Source organism: Macaca nemestrina, chromosome 17 (assembly GCF_043159975.1).
Source record: "Macaca nemestrina isolate mMacNem1 chromosome 17, mMacNem.hap1, whole genome shotgun sequence".
Taxonomy (NCBI): Eukaryota; Metazoa; Chordata; class Mammalia; order Primates; family Cercopithecidae; genus Macaca; species Macaca nemestrina.
Window position 1 is genome coordinate 29,279,752 of NC_092141.1, and position 18,163 is coordinate 29,297,914.

Below are 18,163 nucleotides of genomic sequence, written 5' to 3' on the forward strand. Positions count from 1 at the left end.
CTTGAGGGGGAAGCTGTAACTCTGTGAGATGATTTCACAGAACACAAAGATGTTTCTCAGAAAGCTTCTTTCTCTTTGTTATCTGAGGATATTTCCTTTGGCCCTGTAGTCTTCAAAGGGAAAGGAAATATCTATTGTCAGATTCCTTAGAAATAAGGCTATCAAAGAGATCCACGAAATACAGATGTAACTCTGTGAGATGAATTAACAGAACACTAAGCAGTTTCTCAGAAAGCTTCTTTCCAGATTTCATCGGAGGATATTTGCTTTTTCACCATAGCCCTCTCTGGGCTTCCAAATATCACTTTGCCAATTCCACAAGAACTCTCTTAGCGAAAGACTTCTTGAGGGGAAATCTGTAACTCTGTGAGATGATTTCACAGAACACAAAGAAGTTTCTCAGAAAGCTTCTTCCTCTTGGTTATCGGAGGATATTTCCTTTGGCCCTATAGTCTTCAAAGGGAAAGGAAATATCTGTTCTCAGATTCCACAGAAATAAGGCTAGCAAAGAGATCCACGAAATACAGATGTAACTTTGTGAGATGAATTAACAGAACACTAAGCAGTTTCTCAGAAAGCTTCTTTCCAGATTTCATCGGAGGATATTTCCTTTTTCACCATAGCCCTCTATGGGCTTCCAAATATCACTTTGCCAATTCCACAAGAACTGTCTTAGCGAAAGGCTTCTTGAGGGGAAAGCTGTAACTCTGTGAGATGATTTCACAGAACACAAAGAAGTTTCTCAGAAAGCTTCTTTCTCTCTGTTATCGGAGGATATTTCCTTTGGCCCTATAGTCTTCAAAGGGAAAGGAAATATCTGTTGTCAGATTCCATAGAAATAAGGCTAGCAAAGAGATCCACGAAATACAGATGTAACTCTGTGAGATGAATTAACAGAACACTAAGCAGTTTCTCAGAAAGCTTCTTTCCAGATTTCATCGGAGGATATTTCCTTTTTCGCCGTAGCCCTCTATGGGCTTCCAAATATCACTTTGCCAATTCCACAAGAACTGTCTTAGCGAAAGGCTTCTTGAGGGGAAAGCTGTAACTCTGTGAGATGATTTCACAGAACACAAAGAAGTTTCTCAGAAAGCTTCTTCCTCTTGGTTATCGGAGGATATTTCCTTTGGCCCTATAGTCTTCAAAGGGAAAGGAAATATCTGTTGTCAGATTCCACAGAAATAAGGCTAGCAAAGAGATCCACGAAATACAGATGTAACTCTGTGAGATGAATTAACAGAACACTAAGCAGTTTCTCAGAAAGCTTCTTTCCAGATTTCATCGGAGGATATTTCCTTTTTCACCATAGCCCTCTATGGGCTTCCAAATATCACTTTGCCAATTCCACAAGAACTGTCTTAGCGAAAGGCTTCTTGAGGGGAAAGCTGTAACTCTGTGAGATGATTTCACAGAACACAAAGAAGTTTCTCAGAAAGCTTCTATGTCTTTGTTATCGGAGGATGTTTCCTTTGGCCCTATAGTCTTCAAAGGGAAAGGAAATATCTGTTGTCAGATTCCACAGAAATAAGGCTAGCAAAGAGATCCACGAAATACAGATGTAACTCTGTGAGATGAATTAAAAGAACACTAAGCAGTTTCTCAGAAAGCTTCTTTCCAGATTTCATCGGAGGATATTTCCTTTTTCACCATAGCCCTCTATGGGCTTCCAAATATCACTTTGCCAATTCCACAAGAACTGTCTTAGCGAAAGGCTTCTTGAGGGGAAAGCTGTAACTCTGTGAGATGATTTCACAGAACACAAAGAAGTTTCTCAGAAAGCTTCTTTCTCTCTGTTATCGGAGGATATTTCCATTGGCCCTATAGTCTTCAAAGGGAAAGGAAATATCTGTTGTCAGATTCCACAGAAATAAGGCTAGCAAAGAGATCCACGAAATACAGATGTAACTCTGTGAGATGAATTAACAGAACACTAAGCAGTTTCTCAGAAAGCTTCTTTCCAGATTTCATCGGAGGATATTTCCTTTTTCACCATAGCCCTCTATGGGCTTCCAAATATCACTTTGCCAATTCCACAAGAACTGTCTTAGCGAAAGGCTTCTTGAGGGGAAAGCTGTAACTCTGTGAGATGATTTCACAGAACAAAAAGAAGTTTCTCAGAAAGCTTCTATGTCTTTGTTATCGGAGGATATTTCCTTTGGCCCTATAGTCTTCAAAGGGAAAGGAAATATCTGTTGTCAGATATCACAGAAATAAGGCTAGCAAAGAGATCCACGAAATACAGATGTTACTCTGTGAGATGAATTAACAGAACACTAAGCAGTTTCTCAGAAAGCTTCTTTCCAGATTTCATCGCAGGATATTTCCTTTTTCACCATAGCCCTCTATGGGCTTCCAAATATCACTTTGCCAATTCCACAAGAACTGTCTTAGCGAAAGGCTTCTTGAGGGGAAAGCTGTAACTCTGTGAGATGATTTCACAGAACACAAAGAAGTTTCTCAGAAAGCTTCTTTCTCTCTGTTATCGGAGGATATTTCCTTGGCCCTATAGTCTTCAAAGGGAAAGGAAATATCTGTTGTCAGATTCCACAGAAATAAGGCTAGCAAAGAGATCCACGAAATACAGATGTAACTCTGTGAGATGAATTAACAGAACACTAAGCAGTTTCTCAGAAAGCTTCTTTCCAGATTTCATCGGAGGATATTTCCTTTTTCACCATAGCCCTCTATGGGCTGCCAAATATCACTTTGCCAATTCCACAAGAACTGTCTTAGCGAAAGGCTTCTTGAGGGGAAAGCTGTAACTCTGTGAGATGATTTCAGAGAACACAAAGAAGTTTCTCAGAAAGCTTCTATGTCTTTGTTATCGGAGGATATTTCCATTGGCCCTATAGTCTTCAAAGGGAAAGGAAATATCTGTTGTCAGATTCCACAGAAATAAGGCTAGCAAAGAGATCCACGAAATACAGATGTAACTCTGTGAGATGAATTAACAGAACACTAAGCAGTTTCTCAGAAAGCTTCTTTCCAGATTTCATCGGAGGATATTTCCTTTTTCACCATAGCCCTCTATGGGCTTCCAAATATCACTTTGCCAATTCCACAAGAACTGTCTTAGCGAAAGGCTTCTTGAGGGGAAAGCTGTAACTCTGTGAGATGATTTCACAGAACAAAAAGAAGTTTCTCAGAAAGCTTCTATGTCTTTGTTATCGGAGGATATTTCCTTTGGCCCTATAGTCTTCAAAGGGAAAGGAAATATCTGTTGTCAGATATCACAGAAATAAGGCTAGCAAAGAGATCCACGAAATACAGATGTTACACTGTGAGATGAATTAACAGAACACTAAGCAGTTTCTCAGAAAGCTTCTTTCCAGATTTCATCGCAGGATATTTCCTTTTTCACCATAACCCTCTATGGGCTTCCAAATATCACTTTGCCAATTCCACAAGAACTGTCTTAGCGAAAGGCTTCTTGAGGGGAAAGCTGTAACTCTGTGAGATGATTTCACAGAACACAAAGAAGTTTCTCAGAAAGCTTCTTTCTCTCTGTTATCGGAGGATATTTCCTTGGCCCTATAGTCTTCAAAGGGAAAGGAAATATCTGTTGTCAGATTCCACAGAAATAAGGCTAGCAAAGAGATCCACGAAATACAGATGTAACTCTGTGAGATGAATTAACAGAACACTAAGCAGTTTCTCAGAAAGCTTCTTTCCAGATTTCATCGGAGGATATTTCCTTTTTCACCATAGCCCTCTATGGGCTTCCAAATATCACTTTGCCAATTCCACAAGAACTGTCTTAGCGAAAGGCTTCTTGAGGGGAAAGCTGTAACTCTGTGAGATGATTTCACAGAACACAAAGAAGTTTCTCAGAAAGCTTCTTCCTCTTGGTTATCGGAGGATATTTCCTTTGGCCCTATAGTCTTCAAAGGGAAAGGAAATATCTGTTGTCAGATTCCACAGAAATAAGGCTAGCAAAGAGATCCACGAAATACAGATGTAACTCTGTGAGATGAATTAACAGAACACTAAGCAGTTTCTCAGAAAGCTTCTTTCCAGATTTCATCGGAGGATATTTCCTTTTTCACCATAGACCTCTATGGGCTTCCAAATATCACTTTGCCAATTCCACAGGAACTGTCTTAGCGAAAGGCTTCTTGAGGGGAAAGCTGTAATTCTGTGAGATGATTTCACAGAACACAAAGAAGTTTCTCAGAAAGTTTCTTTCTCTTAGTTATCGGAGGATATTTCCTTTGGCCCTATAGTCTTCAAAGGGAAAGGAAATATCTGTTGTCAGATTCCACAGAAATAAGGCTAGCAAAGAGATCCACGAAATACAGATGTAACTCTGTGAGATGAATTAACAGAACACTAAGCAGTTTCTCAGAAATCTTCTTTCCAGATTTCATCGGAGGATATTTCCTTTTTCACCACAGCCCTCTAGGGCTTCCAAATATCACTTTGCCAATTCCACAAGAACTGTCTTAGCGAAAGGCTTCTTGAGGGGAAAGCTGTAACTCTGTGAGATGATTTCACAGAACACAAAGAAGTTTCTCAGAAAGCTTCTTTCTCTTGGTTATCAGAGGATATTTCCTTTGGCCCTATAGTCTTCAAAGGGAAAGGAAATATCTGTTGTCAGATTCCACAGAAATAAGGCTAGCAAAGAGATCCACGAAACACAGATGTAACTCTGTGAGATGAATTAACAGAACACTAAGCAGTTTCTCAGAAAGCTTCTTTCCAGATTTCATCGGAGGATATTTCCTTTTTCACCATAGCCCTCTAAGGGCTTCCAAATATCACTTTGCCAATTCCACAAGAACTGTCCTAACGAAAGTCTTCTTGAGGGGAAAGCTGTAACTCTGTGAGATGAGTTCACAGAACACATAGACGTTTCTCAGAAAGCTTCTTTCTCTCTGTTATCGGAGGATATTTCCTTTGGCCCTATAGTCTTCAAAGGGAAAGGAAATATCTGTTGTCAGATTCCACAGAAATAAGGCTAGCAAAGAGATCCACGAAATACAGATGTAACTCTGTGAGATGAATTAACAGAACACTAAGCAGTTTCTCAGAAAGCTTCTTTCCAGATTTCATCGGATATTTCCTTTTTCACCATAGCCCTCTATGGGCTTCCAAATATCACTTTGCCAATTCCACAAGAACTGTCCTAACGAAAGACTTCTTGAGGGGAAAGCTGTAACTCTGTGAGATGATTTCACAGAACACAAAGAAGTTTCTCAGAAAGCTTCTTTCTCTCGGTTATCGGAGTATATTTCCTTTGGCCCTATAGTCTTCAAAGGGAAAGGAAATATCTGTTGTCAGATTCCATAGAAATAAGGCTAGCAAAGAGATCCACGAAATACAGATGTAACTCTGTGAGATGAATTAACAGAACACTAAGCAGTTTCTCAGAAAGCTTCTTTCCAGATTTCATCGGAGGATATTTCCTTTTTCACCATAGCCCTCTATGGGCTTCCAAATATCACTTTGCCAATTCCACAAGAACTGTCTTAGCGAAAGGCTTCTTGAGGGGAAAGCTGTAACTCTGTGAGATGATTTCACAGAACACAAAGAAGTTTCTCAGAAAGCTTCTTTCTCTTGGTTATCGGAGGATATTTCCTTTGGCCCTATAGTCTTCAAAGGGAAAGGAAATATCTGTTGTCAGATTCCACAGAAATAAGGCTAGCAAAGAGATCCACGAAATACAGATGTAACTCTGTGAGATGAATTAACAGAACACTAAGCAGTTTCTCAGAAAGCTTCTTTCCAGATTTCATCGGAGGATATTTCCTTTTTAACCATAGCCCTCTATGGGCTTCCAAATATCACTTTGCCAATTCCACAAGAACTGTCTCAGCGAAAGGCTTCTTGAGGGGAAAGCTGTAACTCTGTGAGATGATTTCACAGAACACAAAGAAGTTTCTCAGAAAGCTTCTATGTCTTTGTTATCGGAGGATGTTTCCTTTGGCCCTATAGTCTTCAAAGGGAAAGGAAATATCTGTTGTCAGATTCCACAGAAATAAGGCTAGCAAAGAGATCCACGAAATACAGATGTAACTCTGTGAGATGAATTAACAGAACACTAAGCAGTTTCTCAGAAAGCTTCTTTCCAGATTTCATCGGAGGATATTTCCTTTTTCACCATAGCCCTCTATGGGCTTCCAAATATCACTTTGCCAATTCCACAAGAACTGTCTTAGCGAAAGGCTTCTTGAGGGGAAAGCTGTAACTCTGTGAGATGATTTCACAGAACACAAAGAAGTTTCTCAGAAAGCTTCTTTCTCTCTGTTATCGGAGGATATTTCCATTGGCCCTATAGTCTTCAAAGGGAAAGGAAATATCTGTTGTCAGATTCCACAGAAATAAGGCTAGCAAAGAGATCCACGAAATACAGATGTAACTCTGTGAGATGAATTAACAGAACACTAAGCAGTTTCTCAGAAAGCTTCTTTCCAGATTTCATCGGAGGATATTTCCTTTTTCACCATAGCCCTCTATGGGCTTCCAAATATCACTTTGCCAATTCCACAAGAACTGTCTTAGCGAAAGGCTTCTTGAGGGGAAAGCTGTAACTCTGTGAGATGATTTCACAGAACAAAAAGAAGTTTCTCAGAAAGCTTCTATGTCTTTGTTATCGGAGGATATTTCCTTTGGCCCTATAGTCTTCAAAGGGAAAGGAAATATCTGTTGTCAGATATCACAGAAATAAGGCTAGCAAAGAGATCCACGAAATACAGATGTTACTCTGTGAGATGAATTAACAGAACACTAAGCAGTTTCTCAGAAAGCTTCTTTCCAGATTTCATCGCAGGATATTTCCTTTTTCACCATAGCCCTCTATGGGCTTCCAAATATCACTTTGCCAATTCCACAAGAACTGTCTTAGCGAAAGGCTTCTTGAGGGGAAAGCTGTAACTCTGTGAGATGATTTCACAGAACACAAAGAAGTTTCTCAGAAAGCTTCTTTCTCTCTGTTATCGGAGGATATTTCCTTTGGCCCTATAGTCTTCAAAGGGAAAGGAAATATCTGTTGTCAGATTCCACAGAAATAAGGCTAGCAAAGAGATCCACGAAATACAGATGTAACTCTGTGAGATGAATTAACAGAACACTAAGCAGTTTCTCAGAAAGCTTCTTTCCAGATTTCATCGGAGGATATTTCCTTTTTCACCATAGCCCTCTATGGGCTGCCAAATATCACTTTGCCAATTCCACAAGAACTGTCTTAGCGAAAGGCTTCTTGAGGGGAAAGCTGTAACTCTGTGAGATGATTTCACAGAACACAAAGAAGTTTCTTAGAAAGCTTCTTCCTCTTGGTTATCGGAGGATATTTCCTTTGGCCCTATAGTCTTCAAAGGGAAAGGAAATATCTGTTGTCAGATTCCACAGTAATAAGGCTAGCAAAGAGATCCACGAAATACAGATGTAACTCTGTGAGATGAATTAACAGAACACTAAGCAGTTTCTCAGAAAGCTTCTTTCCAGATTTCATCGGAGGATATTTCCTTTTTCACCATAGCCCTCTATGGGCTTCCAAATATCATTTTGCCAATTCCACAAGAACTGTCTTAGCGAAAGGCTTCTTGAGGGGAAAGCTGTTATTCTGTGAGATGATTTCACAGAACACAAAAAAGTTTCTCAGAAAGTTTCTTACTCTTAGTTATCGGAGGATATTTCCTTTGGCCCTATAGTCTTCAAAGGGAAAGGAAATATCTGTTGTCAGATTCCACAGAAATAAGGCTAGCAAAGAGATCCACGAAATACAGATGTAACTCTGTGAGATGAATTAACAGAACACTAAGCAGTTTCTCAGAAAGCTTCTTTCCAGATTTCATCGGAGGATATTTCCTTTTTCACCACAGCCCTCTAGGGCTTCCAAATATCACTTTGCCAATTCCAAAAGAACTGTCTTAGCGAAAGGCTTCTCGAGGGGAAAGCTGTAACTCTGTGAGATGATTTCACAGAACACAAAGAAGTTTCTCAGAAAGCTTCTTTCTCTTGGTTATCAGAGGATATTTCCTTTGGCCCTATAGTCTTCAAAGGGAAAGGAAATATCTGTTGTCAGATTCCACAGAAATAAGGCTAGCAAAGAGATCCACGAAACACAGATGTAACTCTGTGAGATGAATTAACAGAACACTAAGCAGTTTCTCAGAAAGCTTCTTTCCAGATTTCATCGGAGGATATTTCCTTTTTCACCATAGCCCTCTAAGGGCTTCCAAATATCACTTTGCCAATTCCACAAGAACTGTCCTAACGAAAGACTTCTTGAGGGGAAAGCTGTAACTCTGTGAGATGAGTTCACAGAACACATAGACGTTTCTCAGAAAGCTTCTTTCTCTCTGTTATCGGAGGATATTTCCTTTGGCCCTATAGTCTTCAAAGGGAAAGGAAATATCTGTTGTCAGATTCCACAGAAATAAGGCTAGCAAAGAGATCCACGAAATACAGATGTAACTCTGTGAGATGAATTAACAGAACACTAAGCAGTTTCTCAGAAAGCTTCTTTCCAGATTTCATCGGATATTTCCTTTTTCACCATAGCCCTCTATGGGCTTCCAAATATCACTTGGCCAATTCCAAAAGAACTGTCTTAGCGAAAGGCTTCTCGAGGGGAAAGCTGTAACTCTGTGAGATGATTTCACAGAACACAAAGAAGTTTCTCAGAAAGCTTCTTTCTCTTGGTTATCGGAGGATATTTCCTTTGGCCCTATAGTCTTCAAAGGGAAAGGAAATATCTGTTGTCAGATTCCACAGAAATAAGGCTAGCAAAGAGATCCACGAAACACAGATGTAACTCTGTGAGATGAATTAACAGAACACTAAGCAGTTTCTCAGAAAGCTTCTTTCCAGATTTCATCGGAGGATATTTCCTTTTTCACCATAGCCCTCCAAGGGCTTCCAAATATCACTTTGCCAATTCCACAAGAACTGTCCTAACGAAAGTCTTCTTGAGGGGAAAGCTGTAACTCTGTGAGATGAGTTCACAGAACACATAGACGTTTCTCAGAAAGCTTCTTTCTCTCTGTTATCGGAGGATATTTCCTTTGGCCCTATAGTCTTCAAAGGGAAAGGAAATATCTGTTGTCAGATTCCACAGAAATAAGGCTAGCAAAGAGATCCACGAAATACAGATGTAACTCTGTGAGATGAATTAACAGAACACTAAGCAGTTTCTCAGAAAGCTTCTTTCCAGATTTCATCGGAGGATATTTCCTTTTTCACCATAGCCCTCTATGGGCTTCCAAATATCACTTGGCCAATTCCAAAAGAACTGTCTTAGCGAAAGGCTTCTCGAGGGGAAAGCTGTAAATCTGTGAGATGATTTCACAGAACACAAAGAAGTTTCTCAGAAAGCTTCTTTCTCTTGGTTATCAGAGGATATTTCCTTTGGCCCTATAGTCTTCAAAGGGAAAGGAAATATCTGTTGTCAGATTCCACAGAAATAAGGTTAGCAAAGAGATCCACGAAACACAGATGTAACTCTGTGAGATGAATTAACAGAACACTAAGCAGTTTCTCAGAAAGCTTCTTTCCAGATTTCATCGGAGGATATTTCCTTTTTCACCATAGCCCTCTAAGGGCTTCCAAATATCACTTTGCCAATTCCACAAGAACTGTCCTAACGAAAGACTTCTTGAGGGGAAAGCTGTAACTCTGTGAGATGAGTTCACAGAACACATAGACGTTTCTCAGAAAGCTTCTTTCTCTCTGTTATCGGAGGATATTTCCTTTGGCCCTATAGTCTTCAAAGGGAAAGGAAATATCTGTTGTCAGATTCCACAGAAATAAGGCTAGCAAAGAGATCCACGAAATACAGATGTAACTCTGTGAGATGAATTAACAGAACACTAAGCAGTTTCTCAGAAAGCTTCTTTCCAGATTTCATCGGATATTTCCTTTTTCACCATAGCCCTCTATGGGCTTCCAAATATCACTTGGCCAATTCCAAAAGAACTGTCTTAGCGAAAGGCTTCTCGAGGGGAAAGCTGTTACTCTGTGAGATGATTTCACAGAACACAAAGAAGTTTCTCAGAAAGCTTCTTTCTCTTGGTTATCGGTGGATATTTCCTTTGGCCCTATAGTCTTCAAAGGGAAAGGAAATATCTGTTGTCAGATTCCACAGAAATAAGGCTAGCAAAGAGATCCACGAAACACAGATGTAACTCTGTGAGATGAATTAACAGAACACTAAGCAGTTTCTCAGAAAGCTTCTTTCCAGATTTCATCGGAGGATATTTCCTTTTTCACCATAGCCCTCTAAGGGCTTCCAAATATCACTTTGCCAATTCCACAAGAACTGTCCTAACGAAAGTCTTCTTGAGGGGAAAGCTGTAACTCTGTGAGATGAGTTCACAGAACACATAGACGTTTCTCAGAAAGCTTCTTTCTCTCTGTTATCGGAGGATATTTCCTTTGGCCCTATAGTCTTCAAAGGGAAAGGAAATATCTGTTGTCAGATTCCACAGAAATAAGGCTAGCAAAGAGATCCACGAAATACAGATGTAACTCTGTGAGATGAATTAACAGAACACTAAGCAGTTTCTCAGAAAGCTTCTTTCCAGATTTCATCGGAGGATATTTCCTTTTTCAGCATAGCCCTCTATGGGCTTCCAAATATCACTTTGCCAATTCCACAAGAACTGTCTTAGCGAAAGGCTTCTTGAGGGGAAAGCTGTAACTCTGTGAGATGATTTCACAGAACACAAAGAAGTTTCTCAGAAAGCTTCTTCCTCTTGGTTATCGGAGGATATTTCCTTTGGCCCTATAGTCTTCAAAGGGAAAGGAAATATCTGTTGTCAGATTCCACAGAAATAAGGCTAGCAAAGAGATCCACGAAATACAGATGTAACTCTGTGAGATGAATTAACAGAACACTAAGCAGTTTCTCAGAAAGCTTCTTTCCAGATTTCATCGGAGGATATTTCCTTTTTCACCATAGCCCTCTATGGGCTTCCAAATATCACTTTGCCAATTCCACAAGAACTGTCTTAGCGAAAGGCTTCTTGAGGGGAAAGCTGTAACTCTGTGAGATGATTCACAGAACACAAAGAAGTTTCTCAGAAAGCTTCTATGTCTTTGTTATCGGAGGATGTTTCCTTTGGCCCTATAGTCTTCAAAGGGAAAGGAAATATCTGTTGTCAGATTCCACAGAAATAAGGCTAGCAAAGAGATCCACGAAATACAGATGTAACTCTGTGAGATGAATTAACAGAACACTAAGCAGTTTCTCAGAAAGCTTCTTTCCAGATTTCATCGGAGGATATTTCCTTTTTCACCATAGCCCTCTATGGGCTTCCAAATATCACTTTGCCAATTCCACAAGAACTGTCTTAGCGAAAGGCTTCTTGAGGGGAAAGCTGTAACTCTGTGAGATGATTTCACAGAACACAAAGAAGTTTCTCAGAAAGCTTCTTTCTCTCTGTTATCGGAGGATATTTCCATTGGCCCTATAGTCTTCAAAGGGAAAGGAAATATCTGTTGTCAGATTCCACAGAAATAAGGCTAGCAAAGAGATCCACGAAATACAGATGTAACTCTGTGAGATGAATTAACAGAACACTAAGCAGTTTCTCAGAAAGCTTCTTTCCAGATTTCATCGGAGGATATTTCCTTTTTCACCATAGCCCTCTATGGGCTTCCAAATATCACTTTGCCAATTCCACAAGAACTGTCTTAGCGAAAGGCTTCTTGAGGGGAAAGCTGTAACTCTGTGAGATGATTTCACAGAACAAAAAGAAGTTTCTCAGAAAGCTTCTATGTCTTTGTTATCGGAGGATATTTCCTTTGGCCCTATAGTCTTCAAAGGGAAAGGAAATATCTGTTGTCAGATATCACAGAAATAAGGCTAGCAAAGAGATCCACGAAATACAGATGTTACTCTGTGAGATGAATTAACAGAACACTAAGCAGTTTCTCAGAAAGCTTCTTTCCAGATTTCATCGCAGGATATTTCCTTTTTCACCATAGCCCTCTATGGGCTTCCAAATATCACTTTGCCAATTCCACAAGAACTGTCTTAGCGAAAGGCTTCTTGAGGGGAAAGCTGTAACTCTGTGAGATGATTTCACAGAACACAAAGAAGTTTCTCAGAAAGCTTCTTTCTCTCTGTTATCGGAGGATATTTCCTTTGGCCCTATAGTCTTCAAAGGGAAAGGAAATATCTGTTGTCAGATTCCACAGAAATAAGGCTAGCAAAGAGATCCACGAAATACAGATGTAACTCTGTGAGATGAATTAACAGAACACTAAGCAGTTTCTCAGAAAGCTTCTTTCCAGATTTCATCGGAGGATATTTCCTTTTTCACCATAGCCCTCTATGGGCTTCCAAATATCACTTTGCCAATTCCACAAGAACTGTCTTAGCGAAAGGCTTCTTGAGGGGAAAGCTGTAACTCTGTGAGATGATTTCACAGAACACAAAGAAGTTTCTCAGAAAGCTTCTTCCTCTTGGTTATCGGAGGATATTTCCTTTGGCCCTATAGTCTTCAAAGGGAAAGGAAATATCTGTTGTCAGATTCCACAGTAATAAGGCTAGCAAAGAGATCCACGAAATACAGATGTAACTCTGTGAGATGAATTAACAGAACACTAAGCAGTTTCTCAGAAAGCTTCTTTCCAGATTTCATCGGAGGATATTTCCTTTTTCACCATAGACCTCTATGGGCTTCCAAATATCATTTTTCCAATTCCACAAGAACTGTCTTAGCGAAAGGCTTCTTGAGGGGAAAGCTGTTATTCTGTGAGATGATTTCACAGAACACAAAGAAGTTTCTCAGAAAGTTTCTTACTCTTAGTTATCGGAGGATATTTCCTTTGGCCCTATAGTCTTCAAAGGGAAAGGAAATATCTGTTGTCAGATTCCACAGAAATAAGGCTAGCAAAGAGATCCACGAAATACAGATGTAACTCTGTGAGATGAATTAACAGAACACTAAGCAGTTTCTCAGAAAGCTTCTTTCCAGATTTCATCAGAGGATATTTCCTTTTTCACCACAGCCCTCTAGGGCTTCCAAATATCACTTTGCCAATTCCACAAGAACTGTCTTAGCGAAAGGCTTCTTGAGGGGAAAGCTGTAACTCTGTGAGATGATTTCACAGAACACAAAGAAGTTTCTCAGAAAGCTTCTTTCTCTTGGTTATCGGAGGATATTTCCTTTGGCCCTATAATCTTCAAAGGGAAAGGAAATATCTGTTGTCATATTCCACAGAAATAAGTCTAGCAAAGAGATCCACGAAATACAGATGTAACTCTGTGAGATGAATTAACAGAACACTAAGCAGTTTCTCAGAAAGCTTCTTTCCAGATTTCATCGGATATTTCCTTTTTCACCATAGCCCTCTATGGGCTTCCAAATATCACTTTGCCAATTCCACAAGAACTGTCCTAACGAAAGACTTCTTGAGGGGAAAGCTGTAACTCTGTGAGATGAGTTCACAGAACACATAGACGTTTCTCAGAAAGCTTCTTTCTCTCTGTTATCGGAGGATATTTCCTTTGGCCCTATAGTCTTCAAAGGGAAAGGAAATATCTGTTGTCAGATTCCACAGAAATAAGGCTAGCAAAGAGATCCACGAAATACAGATGTAACTCTGTGAGATGAATTAACAGAACACTAAGCAGTTTCTCAGAAAGCTTCTTTCCAGATTTCATCGGAGGATATTTCCTTTTTCACCATAGCCCTCTATGGGCTTCCAAATATCACTTGGCCAATTCCAAAAGAACTGTCTTAGCGAAAGGCTTCTCGAGGGGAAAGCTGTAACTCTGTGAGATGATTTCACAGAACACAAAGAAGTTTCTCAGAAAACTTCTTTCTCTTGGTTATCAGAGGATATTTCCTTTGGCCCTATAGTCTTCAAAGGGAAAGGAAATATCTGTTGTCAGATTCCACAGAAATAAGGCTAGCAAAGAGATCCACGAAACACAGATGTAACTCTGTGAGATGAATTAACAGAACACTAAGCAGTTTCTCAGAAAGCTTCTTTCCAGATTTCATCGGAGGATATTTCCTTTTTCACCATAGCCCTCTAAGGGCTTCCAAATATCACTTTGCCAATTCCACAAGAACTGTCCTAACGAATGACTTCTTGAGGGGAAAGCTGTAACTCTGTGAGATGAGTTCACAGAACACATAGACGTTTCTCAGAAAGCTTCTTTCTCTCTGTTATCGGAGGATATTTCCTTTGGCCCTATAGTCTTCAAAGGGAAAGGAAATATCTGTTGTCAGATTCCACAGAAATAAGGCTAGCAAAGAGATCCACGAAATACAGATGTAACTCTGTGAGATGAATTAACAGAACACTAAGCAGTTTCTCAGAAAGCTTCTTTCCAGATTTCATCGGATATTTCCTTTTTCACCATAGCCCTCTATGGGCTTCCAAATATCACTTGGCCAATTCCAAAAGAACTGTCTTAGCGAAAGGCTTCTCGAGGGGAAAGCTGTAACTCTGTGAGATGATTTCACAGAACACAAAGAAGTTTCTCAGAAAGCTTCTTTCTCTGGGTTATCGGAGGATATTTCCTTTGACCCTATAGTCTTCAAAGGGAAAGGAAATATCTGTTGTCAGATTCCACAGAAATAAGGCTAGCAAAGAGATCCACGAAACACAGATGTAACTCTGTGAGATGAATTAACAGAACACTAAGCAGTTTCTCAGAAAGCTTCTTTCCAGATTTCATCGGAGAATATTTCCTTTTTCACCATAGCCCTCTAAGGGCTTCCAAATATCACTTTGCCAATTCCACAAGAACTGTCCTAACGAAAGTCTTCTTGAGGGGAAAGCTGTAACTCTGTGAGATGAGTTCACAGAACACATAGACGTTTCTCAGAAAGCTTCTTTCTCTCTGTTATCGGAGGATATTTCCTTTGGCCCTATAGTCTTCAAAGGGAAAGGAAATATCTGTTGTCAGATTCCACAGAAATAAGGCTAGCAAAGAGATCCACGAAATACAGATGTAACTCTGTGAGATGAATTAACAGAACACTAAGCAGTTTCTCAGAAAGCTTCTTTCCAGATTTCATCGGAGGATATTTCCTTTTTCACCATAGCCCTCTATGGGCTTCAAATATCACTTGGCCAATTCCACAAGAACTGTCTTAGCGAAAGGCTTCTAGAGGGGAAAGCTGTAACTCTGTGAGATGATTTCACAGAACACAAAGAAGTTTCTCAGAAAGCTTCTTTCTCTTGGTTATCAGAGGATATTTCCTTTGGCCCTATAGTCTTCAAAGGGAAAGGAAATATCTGTTGTCAGATTCCACAGAAATAAGGCTAGCAAAGAGATCCACGAAACACAGATGTAACTCTGTGAGATGAATTAACAGAACACTAAGCAGTTTCTCAGAAAGCTTCTTTCCAGATTTCATCGGAGGATATTTCCTTTTTCACCATAGCCCTCTAAGGGCTTCCAAATATCACTTTGCCAATTCCACAAGAACTGTCCTAACGAAAGTCTTCTTGAGGGGAAAGCTGTAACTCTGTGAGATGAGTTCACAGAACACATAGACGTTTCTCAGAAAGCTTCTTTCTCTCTGTTATCGGAGGATATTTCCTTTGGCCCTATAGTCTTCAAAGGGAAAGGAAATATCTGTTGTCAGATTCCACAGAAATAAGGCTAGCAAAGAGATCCACGAAATACAGATGTAACTCTGTGAGATGAATTAACAGAACACTAAGCAGTTTCTCAGAAAGCTTCTTTCCAGATTTCATCGGATATTTCCTTTTTCACCATAGCCCTCTATGGGCTTCCAAATATCACTTTTCCAATTCCACAAGAACTGTCCTAACGAAAGACTTCTTGAGGGGAAAGCTGTAACTCTGTGAGATGATTTCACAGAACACAAAGAAGTTTCTCAGAAAGCTTCTTTCTCTCTGTTATCGGAGGATATTTCCTTTGGCCCTATAGTCTTCAAAGGGAAAGGAAATATCTGTTGTCACATTCCATAGAAATAAGGCTAGCAAAGAGATCCACGAAATACAGATGTAACTCTGTGAGATGAATTAACAGAACACTAAGCAGTTTCTCAGAAAGCTTCTTTCCAGATTTCATCGGAGGATATTTCCTTTTTCACCATAGCCCTCTATGGGCTTCCAAATATCACTTTGCCAATTCCACAAGAACTGTCTTAGCGAAAGGCTTCTTGAGGGGAAAGCTGTAACTCTGTGAGATGATTTCACAGAACACAAAGAAGTTTCTCAGAAAGCTTCTTCCTCTTGGTTATCGGAGGATATTTCCTTTGGCCCTATAGTCTTCAAAGGGAAAGGAAATATCTGTTGTCAGATTCCACAGAAATAACGCTAGCAAAGAGATCCACGAAATACAGATGTAACTCTGTGAGATGAATTAACAGAACACTAAGCAGTTTCTCAGAAAGCTTCTTTCCAGATTTCAAAGGAGGATATTTCCTTTTTCACCATAGCCCTCTATGGGCTTCCAAATATCACTTTGCCAATTCCACAAGAACTGTCTTAGCGAAAGGCTTCTTGAGGGGAAAGCTGTAACTCTGTGAGATGATTTCACAGAACACAAAGAAGTTTCTCAGAAAGCTTCTATGTCTTTGTTATCGGAGGATGTTTCCTTTGGCCCTATAGTCTTCAAAGGGAAAGGAAATATCTGTTGTCAGATTCCACAGAAATAAGGCTAGCAAAGAGATCCACGAAATACAGATGTAACTCTGTGAGATGAATTAAAAGAACACTAAGCAGTTTCTCAGAAAGCTTCTTTCCAGATTTCATCGGAGGATATTTCCTTTTTCACCATAGCCCTCTATGGGCTTCCAAATATCACTTTGCCAATTCCACAAGAACTGTCTTAGTGAAAGGCTTCTTGAGGGGAAAGCTGTAACTCTGTGAGATGATTTCACAGAACACAAAGAAGTTTCTCAGAAAGATTCTTTCTCTCTGTTATCGGAGGATATTTCCATTGGCCCTATAGTCTTCAAAGGGAAAGGAAATATCTGTTGTCAGATTCCACAGAAATAAGGCTAGCAAAGAGATCCACGAAATACAGATGTAACTCTGTGAGATGAATTAACAGAACACTAAGCAGTTTCTCAGAAAGCTTCTTTCCAGATTTCATCGGAGGATATTTCCTTTTTCACCATAGCCCTCTATGGGCTTCCAAATATCACTTTGCCAATTCCACATGAACTGTCTTAGCGAAAGGCTTCTTGAGGGGAAAGCTGTAACTCTGTGAGATGATTTCACAGAACAAAAAGAAGTTTCTCAGAAAGCTTCTATGTCTTTGTTATCGGAGGATATTTCCTTTGGCCCTATAGTCTTCAAAGGGAAAGGAAATATCTGTTGTCAGATATCACAGAAATAAGGCTAGCAAAGAGATCCACGAAATACAGATGTTACTCTGTGAGATGAATTAACAGAACACTAAGCAGTTTCTCAGAAAGCTTATTTCCAGATTTCATCGGAGGATATTTCCTTTTTCACCATAGCCCTCTATGGGCTTCCAAATATCACTTTGCCAATTCCACAAGAACTGTCTTAGCGAAAGGCTTCTTGAGGGGAAAGCTGTAACTCTGTGAGATGATTTCACAGAACACAAAGAAGTTTCTCAGAAAGCTTCTTCCTCTTGGTTATCGGAGGATATTTCCTTTGGCCCTATAGTCTTCAAAGGGAAAGGAAATATCTGTTGTCAGATTCCACAGAAATAAGGCTAGCAAAGAGATCCACGAAATACAGATGTAACTCTGTGAGATGAATTAACAGAACACTAAGCAGTTTCTCAGAAAGCTTCTTTCCAGATTTCATCGGAGGATATTTCCTTTTTCACCATAGACCTCTATGGGCTTCCAAATATCACTTTGCCAATTCCACAAGAACTGTCTTAGCGAAAGGCTTCTTGAGGGGAAAGCTGTTATTCTGTGAGATGATTTCACAGAACACAAAGAAGTTTCTCAGAAAGTTTCTTTCTCTTAGTTATCGGAGGATATTTCCTTTGGCCCTATAGTCTTCAAAGGGAAAGGAAGTATCTGTTGTCAGATTCCACAGAAATAAGGCTAGCAAAGAGATCCACGAAATACAGATGTAACTCTGTGAGATGAATTAACAGAACACTAAGCAGTTTCTCAGAAAGCTTCTTTCCAGATTTCATCGGAGGATATTTCCTTTTTCACCACAGCCCTCTAGGGCTTCCAAATATCACTTTGCCAATTCCACAAGAACTGTCTTAGCGAAAGGCTTCTTGAGGGGA